At 36.7% G+C, this 20412-nt stretch overlaps 2 pseudogenes across 1 annotated transcript; one reads left to right on the plus strand and one right to left on the minus strand.

Moving 5' to 3' along the window:
- The first annotated feature begins 8609 nt into the window (after window positions 1–8609).
- LOC112622601 lies at window positions 8610–9141 on the plus strand (annotated as a pseudogene).
- On the minus strand, window positions 9049–10091 carry LOC112623484 (annotated as a pseudogene). Its single transcript, XR_003119148.1, has one exon. The product of XR_003119148.1 is annotated as a GTP-binding nuclear protein Ran-like (transcript).
- Between the last annotated feature and the right edge of the window lie 10321 nt (window positions 10092–20412).

Raw genomic sequence — 20412 nt, forward strand, 5'->3', positions numbered from 1 at the left:
CTGGCCAGATTTTGGCCCCCTATTCTTATACTTCCCAGACTTCAAAACTGTAACCCAAAAAAATTCTGTTTATTTTAAATTACCCAGTCTGTGATATTCTGATCTAGTAGCACAAAATTGACCAATACACAAGTATTTAAAGACCTGGCATAATAGAAATTGTTTTTCTTTTTATAAATTCAGTAGTCTGAGGCATGCACAGACATCCCTTCCATAGTAAAGAACAAATAATTGCATTTTGCACCTCCCACACAATTCCAGACACAATACTGTCTGGAAGGGTTATTTTGGTTATGGAAGTAGTATATTTCACACCTGGGAAAACTGGGTCAAAAAGTAAAGCAATCCATATGTAAAAAAAAAAAAAAAAAAAAAAATCTGCTAGCTTTAGTAGGGTGCAGTGTAGAAATCCTTGGTTATGTCTGACCTGCCAAGTTTTAAAGTCAGATAGACCTAGCGCCACTACTTATAAAATGGAAGCACCATATCCATGACCAGAGGGCACAGGCAAGCTACAGAGTGGGCAGTTCAGAACACTATGTCACATACCATTGTTGCATCAGTGTCTCTTCCTCACACCTGCATGGGAAACTCTTTATGACTCTGAAGGAAGAGATAAAAGACCAAATTCCGTTAATTAATAGGTCAGGTTAGTACGTAGGTACAGTCCAAATATGGATGGTTATTAAACTAGAGTTTTACTCAGGGAAGTCTTGAAAGACATTAGAAAAAAAAAAAAAAATCTTCCAGTGGGCAGAGCTTTGTCTTGTGCACCTGTTCATCCTGCGTGTGACAAAGGAAGTGATTCAAGGTTAAAGTATATATGGATTCATTAGAAAATCAGGGTCATGAAAATATGAGGTATAGGCAGGTGGTTGGACATATGGGAGTGAGTATACGTGAGGACATTTGTATTGCATGGTAACATGCAATGTATATCTTAAAAGTTTTTTTTTTTTTTTTTAAATATATGGTACAGTGTCTCAAGTAGGTACACTATTTTGCTCCTGTAAACTGGGTCTGAAAGCAGAAGTGGTTCCGCTTACCATCACTGCCAATAACTCACCTGAAGAATCTATGCTTCCCATCTAGTCTCCATGAATTCAGAAGTTCTGGTTCTCAAAGAGAGAACATGTCCACCAAAAGCACTGCAAGAATCCCATTGAATTACAAGTCATAGCTGCCACTTCAGATTTTGGAATTTTCATGAGAGAAAATCAGCAGGGAAGAAGAGTCGACATCTTGGTATCAGTAATTAAGGTGATAGAGAGGCAACTGAAAACATGGATGGCGTTACACAGTGGAAGCTGAAAAAATAGGTTTGATATACAGATCATTCACTTGTGTACTTCTTGGTGCTCTCTTGCCCATTTGAGAGTAAGTGAACAAGTGTGGACACCCTGTTTGAGAAGGGTACTCTGACGAAGGGTACAGATAATTTAAGGATGAGAATTTGAATCACACCATGAAGAAGACCATTAAGACCAGTAGGGGTGCTACCTGAGGATGAGGCAAATATAGAATGGATAGAAGATAAGAAAGTGGATGAATATAATTTACAGTCTTGTGACCAGTAACAGTAGCTGGGACTGTAGTTCATCCTACTCATCTTTCTTTTCTAAGATTCTTTCAGGAAGGGAAGCACTCTGGAATACTAGAGGAGCTACTTAAACTCCTGCAGAAGGAAGTGGATCTTAGCAACATAAGAATCACCTATGGTGGTACCTGTGATACCCCCTCCTGAAAAAAGCCAGCACTAATTTGGAGTGACAAAGCACACAGGGCACAGAATTTAAGGCGATACACCCTCTCAAGTGAGGGCGAGCATTTCCTTGAATTTGTTCCCTAGGCACTTCAGTCGATTCACCCTAGTCCCTGCTTGTTCCAGAATTGTCTTTGAAAATGGAAGATTTATCCCTTAGCTACTGGGAAAGTGGTCAGAAGAAAATCTTTATCTGTCAGCAATCCTTAGGATGGGCTTTGGTTGAAAAAGTGGCCATCCAAAAGTCATAACCGCTACCATTGGCAGCCCATAAGCCAAAACTACTGATCCACTAAAAAATGTAAATGCCTGGCTTCCTCTCCCCAACTCAGGACAATTCTGTTGGGACATCTCGGCATCAAAGCTTACTGTGAGGTGGCTGAAAACTTCACTGAGACTGCATCACAGCTCAAATTTTTCTTCATCTTAATACTGCTTCCTTACCCTCCGCACAGGTGTTCATCACAAGAGCAATTTCTAATTACTTTCCTTTTCACTGACTTGTATTTCAGGGTCTACTTCTTGGAGGAAATCTTGTGAAACCAAAAATAAATAACAAATACATTATGTTGTTCTGTTAATAATTTTCAGGAGTTTAAGGTGAAAACTATTATCACTCATCAAAACATCCTTACTGGATCCACCCAATTTTATTCATTGTAATTTTTCTTAAGTTTTGACTTGAATATTCCTATGTAATTTTTCCCTCTCATTCTCCCCACCTCCCTTCCTCTCCTCTCTCTTCTCCTCCTCTCTCTCCCTCAGTTTCTCTTTTCCTCCCCTTTTCTTCCTTTTTTTTTCTTTCTCTAAAGGTGGCTACATGGCTATGTACTATATGTACTATGTACATGGCTATGTACTATGTACTATAGGCAGTTCTCAGATCAAAACCAGAACATTGTACATCTAACTATAACTCCATTACAGGTACAATCTACATTGCTCCAGTGCCTGGATATAGTCAGCCTTAACATTAAATATAAGAGCTATTTAATTTGCTACAACTTGTAAGTCTATAAGGACATATGAACTTATTCAGGAAAATCCTCCTTATGAGGAGAATTCCTCTGTTTCGCTCATATGTATGTAACAGTGATCTCTTGACCTATTTCTTATGTAATTTTTATGCCCCATTTTTTCAAGATTCTATGTACGGACAACATAAATATTAGCTAAAGTTGAATAGCTAGATGTAACTAAATTGACAATCTCCCCAGAATAAAACTAGTTAGGAAAAGATTTGCTCTCTGGACTGAATAATTAAGAAAATGCTCTACTTATTTTAGGCTAAGCTAGCTTGGAGACATGACCATGGCTTGGAGCAAGTTTCTTGCTAGATTTCATGTACTGTGGCTGTTCAAACACATACAGCACAGCATCAGAGCATATCTGATTCCTATTATCCCTTCTAAAAATTCTGCCTATATACAGCCATAGAAATTTATTGGATTGTATCTAGGTGATAAAATATGGTTAGATGCATTCATATAAAGCCTTCATTAATATTCTAGTAAGTCGTATCTGTGACTTTATGTGTGTCCGATTATGGAGTCCTTTATAAAAATATATATTTATAGTGTGGTTTGAAGTTAGCTTTTACAAAAATCAATAATTTTTGTTCAAAAATTATTTTTTTGCCTATCACATTGTTTTGAAAATCAGATTTTTAGAAGACTGGACTATGAGACTTAGTGTGATGTAGTTATTATTTTAACCATTCAGGAAAAAAAAAAAAAGTAATGTTGCTTCATGATTTTATTTCAAGTAATCCCCCAGGAAAGATTGCAGAAAAGAGCATGGGTTCTAGTGAAAATATAAGCTCTTAGCTTTGTTAATCAACCAGAAAAAATTGAAAATGTTTCTGTTATAAAGCACAAAAACAGATTTTCTGTTTATTAAAAAAATGCAATCTAGACTCTGAAATTTTTAACTTGAAAGTTGTAACCATTATTTGAATTTTCTCCTGCTTTGCAGTTAGTCATAGATAGACTTACAGAGTCAGAGTAGATGAAGTTTGGCTTAGTTGACCATATAAAAAATTGGATATTTGCCAGTTGCCACTCTGAATTATCCTGACATTTGAAATGTTTATTCAAACCAAAATTATTTTTCAGCAGGTGCAGATACCCTTATTTACCAGATAAATGAGCTCTTCCTTTTCCCTTGTCTTTTATTATCCTTTAGCAAATGTCTTTTAGGTGCTACCCATCTCTCCAATCAGTGGCTTGACAAGAGAAGAAAATCAGTAGATCTATGTATCATATGACAACGCTTAAGGGCTCTGCCTGTATTCATTAAAGGTGATTCCTGTTTATATTTCCAGCTGAGACTGTGAAAGTCTGGCATGAGTAAAACTTTTACTGAGAGGTCTTACATCATAAGGAAATTGGTTTTAGCTTTGTTCATATTTTTAAGAGAATTATACTACTATTCTAAGCTCTGTGAAGGTTAAGACAGTGTTTAATTTGGTTGTTGTTTATTTTTATATCCTCAGTGCCTTACACAGTGATATCCAGCAGATGCTCAGTGAATACATGACACTCAATGAATATATGACTTCTTTTGATTTATCTTCAAAAGTTGAGTACTGCTTTAGAATTCGATTCAGATTCCACTGTATTTTTTTTTTCAGTCCCTCTACACATCATGTAGTTTTTGAGCTGTGGTCACATATATTTACTCTTTAAGTCTCCCCGAAATGCTTCAAAGGAAAGATATTCTTGAATTTAAGATTAGACATAAGAAGCACAGCAATAGTATGTGATGGCCTCAAGTGATCACAGTCAGGATACAAACCCAGGTTTTTATTAAATTAGTACTCTGTGATCTTTCCATCAAACTGTAATGGTTTCTCTTTTTTTGTGAGAATTTTGTTTTCTTTTTAACATTTTTTAAATTTAATTTTTTGTAGTTACATAGTAGGTAGATATATGTATATATGGTACATGAGATGTTTTGATGTAGGCGTGCAATGCCTAATAATCATATCATGGAGAATGGGTTATCTGTCTTCTCAAGCATTTATCCTTTGTGTTAGAAAGAATCCAATTATATTATTTTAGTTATCTTAAAATGTATAATTAAATTATTATTGACCATAGTTATCTTATGTACTACCAAATACTTTCTTATTTATTTAACTATTTTTCTTTTACCCATTAACCATCCCCACCTGCTCCTCACTCCCACTGCCACTACCAATACCCTTCCCAGCCTCTGACAACCCTCCTTCTATTCTTTATCTCCATTAGTTCAATTGTTTTGATTTTTAGATCCCACAAAATAAGTGAGAACATGCGATGTTTATCTTTCTCTGCTTGGCTTATTTCACTTCACATAATGACTTCCAGTTCCATCCATGTTGTTGCAGATGAGGATCTTATCCTTTTTTATGGCTGAATATGTAATGGTTCCTGAAAGGAATACAGGGAGTCTAAAAAAGATATGAATGCACTATTTTATTTAATATTAAGGAAGTTATGGAATGGCAACATTAAGGTAACAAAAGGAGAAAACTTTGATGGAGTTAGGTTTTAAAAATAAGGAGAGGGAAATAGAGATAGGACTAAAGGACTCAAAGTTAAAAGGTGTAAGACATGAAGATCTTGGAATGACAATCTACTAGTAGGTGGAAACGTTCAGAAAATATATAATTGAAAGGTGGAAGTAAAATGCTAAAATGAATCTTTGGCAAAATAATAGTTTAGAAAGAATGTGATAAAAATGCTTTGGAAATAACCTATGGTAGAAATAACTAGTTGTAATTTTCTCTTCTGTCTCACTCTGAGCAGCAAATGCTTTCAAGTTCTTCATTATGTCCACAGGAGATTCAGACTCCCATATAATCTCATGGTGGTTGTATTAGTCAGGATTCTCTAGAGAGATGGAACTAATAGGATTCTAATAGAATATATATATATATATTCTGTTAGAAAATCAGGAAACCTATGTATCATATGACAATACTTAAGGGCTTAGATATAAGATATATATCTCATATCTATATCTATCTATCTATATCTATATCTATCTGTCTATCTATCTATATATAAACATAGAGAGAGAGAGAAAGGAGAGAGAGAGAGAGAGAGATCTAAAGAGGAGTTTATTAAGTATTAACTCACATGATCACAAGATCCCATAATAGGCCATCTGCAAGCTAAGGAGCAAGGAGAGCCAGTTTGAGTCCCAAAACTGAAGAACTTGGAGTCCTATGTTCAAGGGCAGGAAGCATCCAGCAGGGGAGAAAGATGTAGGCTTGGTGGCTAGGCCTGTCCACTCTTTTTTTTTTTTTTTTTTGAGACGGAGTCTCGCTCTGCCACCCAGGCTGGAGTGCAGTGGCCCGATCTCAGCTCACTGCAAGCTCCACCTCCTAGGTTCACGCCATTCTCCTGCCTCAGCCTCCCGAGTAGCTGGGACTACAGGCACCCACCACCTCGCCCGGCTAGTTTTTGTATTTTTTAGTAGAGACGGGGTTTCACCGTGTTAGCCAGGATGGTCTCGATCTCCTGACCTCATGATCCGCCCGTCTCGGCCTCCCAAAGTGCTGGGATTACAGGCTTGAGCCACCGCGCCCGGCCGCCTGTCCACTCTTTTCACATTTTTCTGCCTGCTTCATATTCTAGCTGTGATGGCAGCTTAGAAGGTGCCCACCCAGATTAAGGGTGGGTCTGCCTTTCCCAGCCCACTGACTCAAATGTCAATCTCTTTTGGCAACACCCTTACAGACACACCCAGGATCAATACTTTATATCCTTCAGTCTGGTCAAGTTGACACTCAGTATTAACCATCACAATGTTATTGAGAAGGGTCTTTAATGTGTGTTCTGGTTTTGGGGTTCTAAACCTCTGCCTGAGTAAAAATCAATCTCTGCTTTGCTTATGAGTGCTATAATTTCTCCCAAGTCAACTGGTCTCTTACTTTCTTTTCTATAGCATATACAGCTTCACCAGACTTACTGAACTCTTGGGTATTTTGATCATCTAACACTTCTCTTTTTTGCGGATCCCCATTCTTCTCTCATATGAGGCTACCACAGAACATATTTTCTAGGGCTCTCCCTCTTTTGATACCCTAACTTGAGCTACACAGGCCAACATGGTCTTCATGTCACTCTTTCACCCTATGTGTTAGACAACATGCCATGTAAGTATACTTTTACCCCTAATTTACTCTGGCAACTTTCAGATCTCAAATTCTGACTTTGCCATTGCCTAAGAGTTTAAATAAAACATAGGAGAATCTGACTGACTTAACCCATATCATATTCCCACTTACCTAACTTTCTAAAGAAAATAAAATAAGCACTCTGAATATTTCTACCTCCAGCAGGGCCTGAGCTTGGTTGCACTGTGGTCATTTGGCTGAATGCTACACCGCCAATGTAGGAGAATGTCACAGCACTCCGTCGCTACATAAGGCACAGATGCATGATGGAGATACTAATGTTGGAGTTACAGGAAGTATGAGGACTCAGTAATAAATAACATTATGAGTATAAGAGATAGCATCAAATATTCAGGAATTCTATTTTTATTGTGGCCGTTGAGAGCACCATGTAGAACCTTGCTATAAATGTCTTTCCATTTTAGAATCTGATTCTACTTCAAACATTTTTTTTTTAATTTCTACTTCTAGGATTTGGCTGACAAACACCTTGTTGGTTTCACAGATTTAGATTCTCCCATAGATAGAAGAACCTCCATATTGTTGCAATTTGGCTGGGGAGTCCAATTTTACAACTCTTGTCCTATTGTCACAGCAAGCTTAGAATGTATTTCAGATTGTTTTCATTTGAAATTAATAAACATTAATAACAAAGTACTTTTAATTAATAGTAACAGCTGAGTTTTATAAACATCCATTTTGTCCTTTCAGCTTTTGCCTAGTGGTCTTGTACACTAATGGGAGATACAAGTACACTGAACAAAGTTTTCAGTTTTACAAAAGTCAAACCTGAAAGTATGAATTGCTCATTTTCTTTTTTCTGACCCTTTCTAGACACTATGTTACTAACATCTCTCTTCCAAGAATAGAATGAAAGAGTATCATTCAAAACGGTTTGTTGCTCAGATGTAAGCAGCTCAGCATAGATAAGTTCTTCTATTGTCTAAGCTGGTGGGAAAAGTAATTTATGCTGTGGTTTCTGCAGGAAATATGTTGTACCAACCAGTGGGCACATGTCTCATGCCTTGGCCTTTAAAGTGTGTTCAGCCATCATGCCAACATTCAGCAGTCAGTGGGAAAAATGAGGAATTATAGGTTAGGTATGTATGAAATATATTTGGTAAATAAGATTTCAGTAGTTCTGTCTTAGAACCTATAGAAAATATTCTGGATGCTGCTGCAACAGAGATTTTGACTTTTATAAAATGCTGTAAGACTATTAATTTATTTTTACTGATTGTAATGTTATTTTTAAATGTTATAACTTTTTAGGTAGTAGTAAAAATATAAAAGGACATATTTAGTGAAAAAAATCACACATTAAGTTTGTCTCTTCAAATATATTGAAAATAAATGAATTACTGTCTTCAAATGTATGCTGACATTTATTATCCACCATGGCACCAGAGTGACATCATTAATCACATAAAGCTCATAAGACACCGAATTTCGCAATTTGCCTATATAATAAACCTACTCATGTAACCCTGAACCTAAAATAAGTTTTATATATGTATATATATATATATATATATATATATATATATATATATATATATATGAGACTAGGTTTTTTAAAAAAGAAACAAAAAGACCATAAGAAACAAAAATGCTGAAGCAATATTAGCATCTGATTCACATGTTAGAAATTATTATAAAACAGGGAGGCGACTGCGACGCATGGCGGCGAGCGGTGTGGAGAAGACGCGCGGGTGGCGGGGCCTTGCACTGCGGCGGCCCTCCGGCACCCTCGTGCTGCCCTTCTTCCTGCAGGCCCTAGGACCTCATGCCGGGGAGGCAGCGTGGGCCCCAGGCCCGGGTACTCACTGCGCCTCCCGCAGACGCCGGCTTCCCGGCGCGGTTTCCAGCGCCGGGAATCCTTCCACTGTTTGTCTCTGCCGCGCAGTAACGCCGACCCCAGAGCGCACCCGTTAGGCGATGAAGGCACAAAAGAAGAAGAAAACCCGGAACAGGGCCTCGGTGGCAAATGGAGGCGAGAAGGCCTCAGAGAAACCCGCCCCAGAGGAAGTTCCCGTGCAAGCAGTTGGCCCAGGGATTGGCTTGGTGCGTGGAGCGACTGCAGCTGGGTCTCAAGAGGCAGAAACCCACCCCGACACGAATATTTGAAATACAACTTTATTCTGATTCTAAACGAAAAGGAATGGGAATGACAGTAACAAACAAGATTTCACCACTGAATATTGTGATGTGACTGTAGCAGTCTTATATTTGAAACTCAAGGAATCAACTGCGTTCCAAAACAGCTAAATATGCAGGTCCAAACAATGAAGGTATTTTTTAAACTGCCACATTCACTCCAAAGCCCACTCATTTCCTTCAGCATCCCACAGATGAAGCACATGTTCCGCTTAGCTAGATAATAATGAGGTGGCACACACGCTACACTGCTGACATCACAGGACAGCTGCCTATAAAACTAGACTTCTGACGCTGGGCTCCAGCTCCATTCTCACAGGTCATCATCCTCATCCGGGAGAGCAGTTGTCTGAGCAACCTCTAAGTTGTGCTCATACTGTGCTGCCAAAGCTGCGTCCATGACAACTTCCAGTGAGGCAAGAGCAGGCATGGCAACAAATTCCAAGTTAGGGTCTCCAGTGAGCTTCCTAGCAAGCCAGAGGGAAGGGCTTTTCAAAGTTGTAGTTACTTTTGGCAGATATGTCGTAGTACTGAAGATTCTTCTTTCGGTGGAAGACAATGGATTTCGCCTTCACTTTCCTGTCCTTAATATCCACTTTGTTGCCACACAACACAATGGGGATGTTTTCACACACTCGTACCAGATCTCTATGCCAGTTAGGCACATTCTTGTAAGTAACTCTCGATGTTACGTCAAACATTATGATGGCACACTGGGCTTGGATATAATAGCCATCTCTCAGTCCGCCGAATTTCTCCTGGCCGGCTGTGTCCCATACATTGAATTTAATAGGTCCTCTGTTGGTGTGGAACACTAGGGGATGAACCTCAGCACCCAAGGTGGCTACATACTTCTTCTCAAATTCGCCAGTCAAATGACGTTTCACGAAGGTCGTTTTTCAAGGACCACCATCACCAACCAATACAAGTTTGAACTGGACCTGGGGCTCTCCCTGAGCAGCCATCGCGGCGTTCCTTCCAGAAGCGTCTCCGCGCCCGTCCGACTCATCGTTTTTTATTTTATAGCAATAAATGTAGAGTTATCTAAATACAAAAAAAAAAGAAAAGAAATTATTATAAAACAATTGCATTCAAAGACATGATTTAACATCCAGCTACAGAAGTTGTGTATAGGAAAAGTATAATTTTTCACTTAGATTAAAGGCCCATGGTTCTAAATGACTTCTGCACATTTTTTATTAAAAGTTTTAAATGCATTTTTATAATATGAAATGATGGCTATTAAGGTATTAACTACAGAAGCAGAAGAATACTTTTCAAATAATTAAAATGTCAAAATTCTGTAAGTGTTATCAGGTAACTAAATAGAAAATTAGTTATTTTTAAGATTAGCTTGACTTTTATGTTTTAAGAGTTGACACAAACTGCAGATATTATTGTGATTGTACTATTGCAAAAAAAGTTAAATTCAATATTGAAGATAAAATTGTCTTTATAGTGATTATATAAATACACATTTTATTTAAGCATATTGTCATGGTAAAAGCAATAATCTTACTAAATTAAGAAGGTTTCAGAGCAGAAATATACTTAAAGTTGATTACAGTAAATATATACATGTATAATTATATTCACATAAACTTTAATAATCGATCCATTAAAATCCAAGTTTACAGATGTAAAATGTTTAAAACATTATGTACATAAAGAAACTGAACTAAAATATTTTGTGATATTTGATGTAAAATTTCATAAGTATAAAAATACATAATCAGCAAGACAGTATATCATTTGTTGTTTTAGGACCATCTCTAAGATTATAGAAAAGGCTAGGCAGTTGAAAAACTACTTTGTATATTAACTTAAATATCATACAGCGGTATTGGACCTCATTAGATCTATCTAGGTTGTAACCCTACTATTTTAATCTACTGGGTACCTTATAAAGTAATACTTAGATTTAATCATTGATAACATTAGTCTGGAATTTCTCTACTTTTGAATGATAAGGATGTCAAAAGTAGTTAATTAAAAAGATGCTAATACTGCTCTCACCTAAGTGCAGTCTCCTGACTTTTAGTCAAGATTCCTGGGTTCTCATGAGTCCTACACTACCATTAATGGCAAGAATTTAAGATTTTGCCATGAAAGCCACAGAAAAAATTCATTTGTTGCCCTTTTTCTCAAAAGTCAAAATATATATTTATAAAAACATTTATTTATGTTTTAATTCTTATCCTCCACCCTCAGTGAAATAATCTTTAAACATAGACCATTTCTCTTAAAATATTGTACTCCTCTCATTCAAAGGGAGCATTAATCATAATCACATGAGCAATTTTCCATGTCTGGACCAGTAAACTAGATTTCCTCAAGGTAGTTACCCAAGTTATTCTGTAAAAAATATGCCCCCTCCCTAACCAGAACACTACAAGACATGTGCACTGCTCTGAAGAATGCCAAGGAACAGTAATTATACAGATGTGAGGGTGATCTGGCTAAAGCGTCTGGTACCCAGTGATCCATGATGCTCCATGTGTGTTCGTCTGGAACCACTTCGCTTAGTCAATGAGGACCAGACAATAATATATAAATTGCAATAACATACAAATTGTTTTTCTTCTAGAACTCCTAAGATTGAAAAGACACCTAGGCACAAAAGAAACTCTAATAATACACCCCCATTAGAATCCCCATGCTCAGCTGCACAACAGTTGATATTCCTCTTATTCAGCATATTCTCTCAGTGTGTCAGATGTGATGAGCATTAAAGCATAACTGCAACAAAGAGGTTTCCTCTTTCTTTTTTATTTTATTTTATTTTTGACAGAGTCTTGCTCTGACGCCCAGGCTGGAGTGCAGTGGCGCGATCTCAACTCACTGCAACCTCCGCCTCCCGGGTTCAAGCAAATCTCCTCCCTCAGCCTCCGGAGTAGCTGGGATTATAGGTGCATGCCGCCATGCCTGGCTAGCTTTTTGTATTTTAATAGAGAGGGGGTTTCACCGTGTTGCCCAGGCTGGTCTAGAACTCCAGAGCTCAGGCAATCTGCCTGCCTAAGCCTCCCAAAGTGTTAAGATTACAAGCATGAGCCACCAAGCCCGAACCAAGAAGTTTCCTCTTTCATTCATTCACCTAGTCAAGCAGTCAGTAAGTTTCTACAGAGCACCTAAAAATGTTACCTACTTTACCAGAACTAAGAATATTATATTGCATAAGAAAAACTTGGTTTCCATCCTTCTTGTTTAGTGAATAGAGTAAATAAACTAATAAACTCCAATGAAGGAAAAGATCAAAGAGTCAGAGAATAAAAATGTAAAGGTGTACATTTGTATTGGGAAAATGACCTACTTAACAGTGAGTGATGAGAAAAGGCTTCTCTGACAAGGTGATCTTAAACTTGGAACTGAAGGGTGAGATGAAGCCAGCCATGCTGTATAGCAGGAGAAGAGTGTTTTAGCAAAGAGACTGATTTGTGTAAAGGCCCTGAGGTTGAAAAGAGTTTGCACTATATTAAGAACTGAAAAATGCTTGTTAGGCTGAGGCACAGTAAACAAGGTGGATTTGTGGCATGAGATGAGGCCAGAGAGTTGAGCAGGAATCACATGAAGTAGAATCCTGTGAGCAATGGAAGAACAATGTGATGTGTATTTTAAGCAGGGAATTGATACAAACCTGTTTACATTATTAAAAGATTCCTTGCTACTCTGTAGAAAATAAGCTAGGGGAGACTATGGACAGGGCAAAAGAGGTACTTAGTGGAATAAGTCCATCCAGCGATAGAAAATTAATCTCTGCTTAAAACTAAACTGAGAGTCCTTCTTTAGTACATTTATTTACATCTTATTCCATTTAGAGATATGAGTTATCTGTTATATATTTATATAACAAATAAAGTGATAAAATTGAAAATAAGTTGCCATTCACACTTCTATTTATTTATATAGAAATATTTTCACAATATAAACACTGCAGATACAAGCTGTGTTGTTTTTCCTATTGCAAACACTTTGTAATTCAAACACATCTGATTTATATTGATTTTAAATTTAGCACTGAGAGAAAACACTTACATGCTCTATAACATTGTTAAGCATCACAAATAAAATTAGAAGATGAATTGTCATTGCTTTTCTAAGTTGTAAATTAGATGACTCACCATGTAGGAAAAATGACTCCATGATCATTGGCCAGTTTATAATTTGAATTATCAGTTAGGCACCATGATGTGTTTTCTGTTACAAAATTCATGGTCTGGCATTAGATCATGTATTCTTATCGTGAGTTCAGTTAAGCAATAAAATGCTGAGTTTATTTATTGAATAAAACTTAAGATATAGCAGCTGGCTTTCCCCCAAATTATGGTGGTTGTCAACTGTGCTGATGCTGTATCATCTATGAACCTCCTGTTTCATTTCAAAACCTGATCATTTCAAGTCATGTAGGTCCAAAATTTTCCCATTGTTATATTTATACACTCTTTTCAACTGTATTTAAAAGTCCTCATTTATTCTAGAATATAAGGTTGATAATAGGCATGTGTCATTATGAAAATTTGCTTGGCTGAAAAAAACAAAGTCCAGAAAAAGGACTTTGTTTAATTTAATCTCCCAGTCAGAGAGATTTAATTAAAAATAGTCATAGCTACCTAGTCCTGTATCTCTAAGTTAAGTTGCCATGAGAATGTTTAGTACTTAGATTCTGTTAATTTTTAAAGAAAGTATCGTTTGCTTTAGAAAATTGTGGAACTCTCTGTGTTTTGGTTCCATAGATCAATGTTTTTCTTAATGGACAGGCAGCCAATATTTTTCTAGGGCACTAGATATGGTGCTGTTAGGAAATCTCCAAAAAATAGACCCAGCCCATGACTCAAAATGTTTTTGCTGTTGGTAGAAATAACTTTTTTTCACATAAAAAAATTGTGTAATTTCATAGAGTTTTCACAGAGTTTATATATAGAGCCCAGTGCTTGTTACCACTAATATGTATGAGTGCATATACTTTTTTGCAATGAAAGATAATACATAGAGATCATGATAAATACTTTTAGTTTACTTCCATATGTCAGTAGGATATGAAGGAAATGAGCTGACTAACCACATCAGCTTTCCATGCATCCGACTTTGAGGCTTCAGATGAATGGTTTTCTCCGCCTAAAATGCCTTCTCACCCAGTTTAACTTTCTTAGTCTATTGCTAATGACTTTTTAGGTCTCAACTTAAATGTCTCTTGCTCGGGGAGCGTTTCATGCTTATTCAGACTAGGTAAATTCTTCTGTTTTAAATTCATATAGCAACATTGTAGTTTTCTTTATAGCATGTTTTATGAAAGTTTTCAATGTGTGTAAATATTTGCTTCTTGCTTTCTCCCTCTCTTGACCATAAGCTCCATGAAAGCAGTGGCCAAGATTCTTTTTACAAACCTCTGAAACGTTAGCTCTGAGCATTATGCTCACCACATACTGAGCACTCAACAGTTGGACTAAATGCTGAAGGACAAACACTTGTAGAACCAGAAGTGAAAGAATACATTTAAAGAATATGTTTTGTAAAGCATAATGGAGAGAAACATAGCCTAATTAAATCAGTGAATGAAGGTTCCATTATTTAAAATCTGAAATCAGAATAAATATATGTTAAATATTCCATGCTACAGTTATAAAGGCTATTTTTGAATTTCAACCTTGTAGGAAAAAATAGTATGAGACACACAAAATTATATATGTGTGTGTGTGTATATATATATATGAAAGATAATACATAGAGATCATGATAAATGCTTTTAGTTTATTTCCATATGTCAGTAAGCTATATATATATATATATATATATATAACTAATGCAGGAAGAAATTTTAAAAAACAATAATATACATGATCAGAACATTAACAGATCTTAATCTTAATCCTACCAGAATAAGATTTTATACAGGTTTTTAGTGAAAAAAAAGGAAAAGAGCTACTGGCATCCCAATGTAGAGCGTAAGGGCTTTGGTCAGAATATTACATTAAACATACATTTCAGCACCAAATTAAGATATTCATCTTTTCTATTTTGTATGCAAAAGTCTCTACTTTGAAAATCTCTAGAATGTGTTTTCTAAATAGATACTTAGCTAATATGGAAATTTGTCACCAACATCCTTGGACCTAGAGTAAGTAATGGTACCTACTTTCATTAGTATCAGCAAAAATCCAGATTTCAATCATAAGTGACCTTCAATCACAGAGGCTTTTGATGGTACTGAAGGTCATCTTTCACATACGATGTACACTGCAAGGTAGCAGGGGCAGTGATGGTGACAGGAAGGTCTATCTACCCTCCATAGTGAGGTTTGTGGATAATGCTGGCATGGCTTTTGAAAAGCTGGACTCTAAGGACTTGGAAGTGTACTGGGTAGGCATGAAGTTCTGTGTGTGTTCCAGTCGTCAAATGGCAGTGAGTAGTGAGGCAATGGGAGAGGCTACCTAAATGAGTGTATCAACGAGACAGAAAGCAATAATAATGCTGTGTTAGGTTAGCCTTGAGTTCATATTGTGTGGTCAAATGCATTTCTCACCAATTTAGTTATTTGAGGAAAGAAGAGTATGGTAGGCTGTATAAAGGTCCTCCAAAAATGTCCATGTCCTAACGTTTCTTAACTTGTTGATATCTGTGAACATGTTACCTTACATGGCAAAAGGTGCTTTGTAGATGTAATTAAGTTAAGGACCAGGAGATAGATAAGATGATTACTTTTGGTTTGCACAATCTAAAGCTCCTTACAAGAAACAAGTAAGAAGGTCATAATTAGAGTCAGAGATGGAGAAAAACACACAAAAACAGAGGGGTATGTGTGTGAGAGAGAGACAGAGAAAAAACAAGAAAGAACATATGATTTGAAGGTTCTTCACTGCAGGCTTTGAAGATAGAAAAAAGAGCCCAAAACTAAGGAACTGGGGTGGCTACTATAAGCTGGAAAAGACAAGGAACCAAATTCTCATCTAGAGCCTCTACGAGAAATGCAACCATGCTAACCTATTTTGGATTTCTGACCTCCAGAACTATAAAATTTTTTAAAAGTATGTATTTATTTAGCCTCTAAGTTTGTCATGATTTGTTAAAGCAGCTGTATGGGACCTAATACAGAGAGAAAGAGTTTCTGTGAGATTTCTATGGAATACAACAGAAAAAGGAACAGTGAGCCCAAAGCTGTTATGTCTTGAGGACCTGATTACCATGCCATGAATCTTTCTAGCTAACAGAGTGCAGACAGCAGAAACTGGCAGAGTCTTTTCTTAGCATAGAATAAAGAGACAAAGGGAGATGTATAGCCATGTTTTAGAAAGCCAGATAATTATGAATACAAAAGAAATGAATGTGACATTAAAGTTGATTTGATACAGATGTAGTTTTGAAAACTAACATTTGATGTGTTCTGTGTTTCTTCAAAACTTCAGAGTTTTGTCTTCAGTTCCACAGAAATCTTTGAGAAAGAAGCACGACTAGAATTCCAGTCTTAGTAAGTAAACAAATTGAAGCCCAGAAAGAGTAAGACATTTGTGCAAAAGTGCAAAATGGCTTTCTTCTGACTCAAAATAGAATGATATTTCTAATAGATAATAATTTTCTCTGAAAGGATTTTAAATTATGATTTACAATGCAATAGGTATGTAGCCAATATGCAAACATTAAAGGGGTATGAAATAAGTGAATTGTCATAATGAGGATTAGCTGGAATGAATATTCGGTTGGGAATAAGTTTTGAATTACTAGCAAGCATAGTACAAAGAAAATGACAGTTGGTTCTGCTTGGAGTACCATCATTAAGTTTGCAGTGAAATATTCAGCATAACACTCTTTTGTTTGGGTTTTTCCAGATTTAACTGTGAAAATTGTCCCAGCCTAAGAATTTTTCTTTAAGGTATATCTCTGCCAGCCCCTTACCCATTCCGGGTAGTCCCCTGGAACACCACTGAATGTCTGAGTCAGTCTGGATGTCTCCCAGCCCAGCTGCCCAGAGTCTGACATGCCAAAGGGCACAAGACATCATGTTCTCAGGTGACTGTCGCTCTCATGATGTGATAAAGGCAAAACCAGGACCCTCTGAACTGGCATCAGGACCTGAGGGCCTGTGTTGTGTTGGTTTGTCAACATACGATCAGGAGAAAGAGACCAAAGGAATTTCTTGGCAGGACTTGAATCATATTCATTCCAGAGATGCAAAAAAAAAAAAAAAAACCAAAGTGTATCAATTTCGTTGATACATCTGGAAACTGAAAGATTCTATTTATTTACTTAATCACTGCACATTTCTTGGCCAGACCTGATGAGACATGACTTTACAGTATAATAAACAAAACAGACAAGATTCTTGATGCTCTATAGTTTACAGTCTGGTTGGGTAGAAAGTTAATAAACAGTAGAATGGATAAATACATAGTTATCATTGAGGAAAATAATTGAGCAGATTGCTAGGAGAGAATATAGGAAGAGAAACCTAATTTAGCTTGCATGGTAGAAAGGACTATTCTGAGAGAAAGACATTAAAATTGGGACCCATTAGGGAAAGAGGAAACAAGTAATGTCAAGATGCCTGGAAAGATACCGGGAAGAAGAGCTAGCATTTTCAAAGGCCTAAAGAAGAAGGGACTTAGGTTTAAAAAAAAAAATCTGTGTGAAAAAGAACATAGTGAGAAAAGGTAAAAGTGATATGATGAAAGACCAAAGAGTAGGTATAGATGAGTTCATGAGAGGCACTGTAAAAATGCAAATAAACTAGTATTTATTCAAAGTTCAATGGAAACTAATGGACAGTTTTCAGGCACAGCCTTCACTTCTAAAAATGAGATTCTAATTAAAATTCATAGGAGTTGTGATTACTCAATGTGGAACTTAAGATGTGGTGGTAGAAAGTAAAGGTGTCTTATAAACTATTTTTTAATGTTTTAAATGTCAGTGCATAGTGAAGTACCTAGCAAAATGTATTAAAAATTATAAGGTTAATGAAGTAAAGTAAAAAGGAAAGAAGGAAAGAAGGAAGGAAGGGAGGGAGGGAGGGAGGAAGGAGGGAGGAAGGAGGGAGGAAGGAGAAAGAACAAAGTGGAGTTCCTCTGAGCACAAACTGGTAAAAACAAAGTAACAGCAACAACCAAAACTTAGTAAAGTTAAATTGAGATAGAAATACAGAAATTAGGCAATATGCACTGAATTGTTCACTATCACAGGAAAAGAAGGGAAAATGACAAAATAAATAAATTGATAAATATATTTATGCATCACCTTTAAGAGCATTCAGGTTTTGATCTTTCAGTCACTCAATAAATACTTACCAAACATTTAGTAAATGCCAGATAGTATGTTAGATATGCCCTGTCTTTAAGAAACTTAAAATTTGGGAAAGAAAGTTAATCATGAATAACTACTGTAACATTGGCCTAAAGAGCTCAAATCAATAGCATTGTTACTATCATAAAAAAACTTAAAGACATTCCATATGAAGAGAGGAGAAATAGCAAAAAAAGGAAGGATGTGAGTGGTGAAATGTTAAAGATAGGTCTTGTAAGTCATGGTCACATTTTTATAACCTAAGGGAAATAGAAAGACATTAAATTGGACTTAAATAGTGGCGTGACAAAATTAGATTTCTATTTTCAAAAGATACATTTGTCTTTAAGGGGGCAGTATTAAAAATGCAAGAAAGAAAGTAAGAGGGCTGGGCATGGTGGCTCGCACCTATAACCCCAGCACTTTAGGAGGCTGAGGAGGGCAGATCACTTGAGGTCAGGAGTTCTAGATCAGCCTGGCCAACAAGGTGAAAACCCATTTCTACTAAAAATACAACAATTAGCCTGTTGTGGTGGCGCACACCAGTAATCCCAGCTACTCCAGAGGTTGAGGCAGAAGAATCTCTTGAACCCGGGAGGCAGAAGTGGCAGTGAGCCGAGAGCACACCACTGCACTCCAGCCTGGTGACAGAACAAGACTTCATCTCAATAAATAAATAAATAAATACATAGAAATGCTGATGCTGTGGAGTGGGGTGGTGACTTGGATTCGGTCAACAGAAGAGCAGATTGAAAAAGGACTGTCAAAGTGTTTCTGACTGAGGAACTAAAAGGATGTTGCTGTGTTTCTAAAAGGTGGAAATGTAGAGGAACAACAGGTTAAATGAGTACCTGTTTAAATGTGTGTGTGTGTGTGTGTGTGTGTGTGTGTGTGTGTGTGTGTGTGTATGTTTAAGGTTCCTGAGAGCTATCCAGAAGGATGTCTCACATGCCTACAGCTCAGGAGGATGTCTGAGTAGCAGATATAATTTGTAAGCCATCAACACTGGGAAAAAAAGAAAGTTGAAGGCATATTTTGGATTAGTTCTGCTACAAAAGGAGTTCAGTGAAACTAGATTGTAGATCAAGTCTCCATGATTCATCAGTATGTAATGTTTGATAGATGAAGTATTAGAATAGCTGGGACCTCAAAAAAGACACTATTATTACAGTATGAGATATGCCAGAGAGCATAAGTTCTTAGAAACCAAAGAAAAATTTGTAATCAGAAATATGTAGTCAACTGTTAAGTGTTGTTTTAAAAAAATTAAAGATATTAATTGAAATTGGTATCTTCAATTAGCGAAAATCAGGGAAAATAAAGTATTGGAATTTGAAATTTAAAAATAGTATGTACAAAAGTATATGTTTTTTTAAATAACTATAAATCTTGGCTATGGGGAGTGTTATGAAATTGTGTGAAAGTGGGATGCTGAGGCTCTGGAGTGGGCTAGTAGCCATGAGTTCAGTCAACAGAAGAGCAGGGTGAAAGAGAGGGAGTGTTAAAAGTTTTCTTTGTATGTAGGGTAGTGAAATAGCGAGGACAGAGGAAAGAACAGGGAAATAAGCTAGGGATATAGCCTGGAACTTATTTGCTAACACAGTGACTTTTCTTAACTTCAAATATGATGGATATGTTAAAGTTGGGATGGGTCACAATTATACTTGTATTTAAAAAAAAAAAAAATTACTCTAATTAATCTGAAAAAAATTTGGAAGATTTTGTCTGGAGTGAGCAAAAGGGGTGTCTGAACCATTTTTAATAAATCAGATGAGTAGTTAGAGGGACACAAAATAAGTCAAAGCATGTAAGAAAGTAAGAGGAGGGGCAGATTGGAGAGTTGACACTTGAATTTAGTGAAAGATCAGATGAGAAGAATGACTAATGGTAGGCAGGAATGTCAAAAATTAGTCTTGGTTTTAAAACTTGGTGCTAGACTAGAATATAGCATTACTACTCACCAGCACTGAGAATCAGAGATCATAAAATTCACTGATTTCTTCATTCAGCAAATGTTTATGGAGCTGCCACAGTGTTCAAGGCAATGAGATGCAACAGTGAA

The sequence above is a fragment of the Theropithecus gelada genome, chromosome 4, assembly GCF_003255815.1.
Source record: "Theropithecus gelada isolate Dixy chromosome 4, Tgel_1.0, whole genome shotgun sequence".
NCBI classification, from domain to species: domain Eukaryota; kingdom Metazoa; phylum Chordata; class Mammalia; order Primates; family Cercopithecidae; genus Theropithecus; species Theropithecus gelada.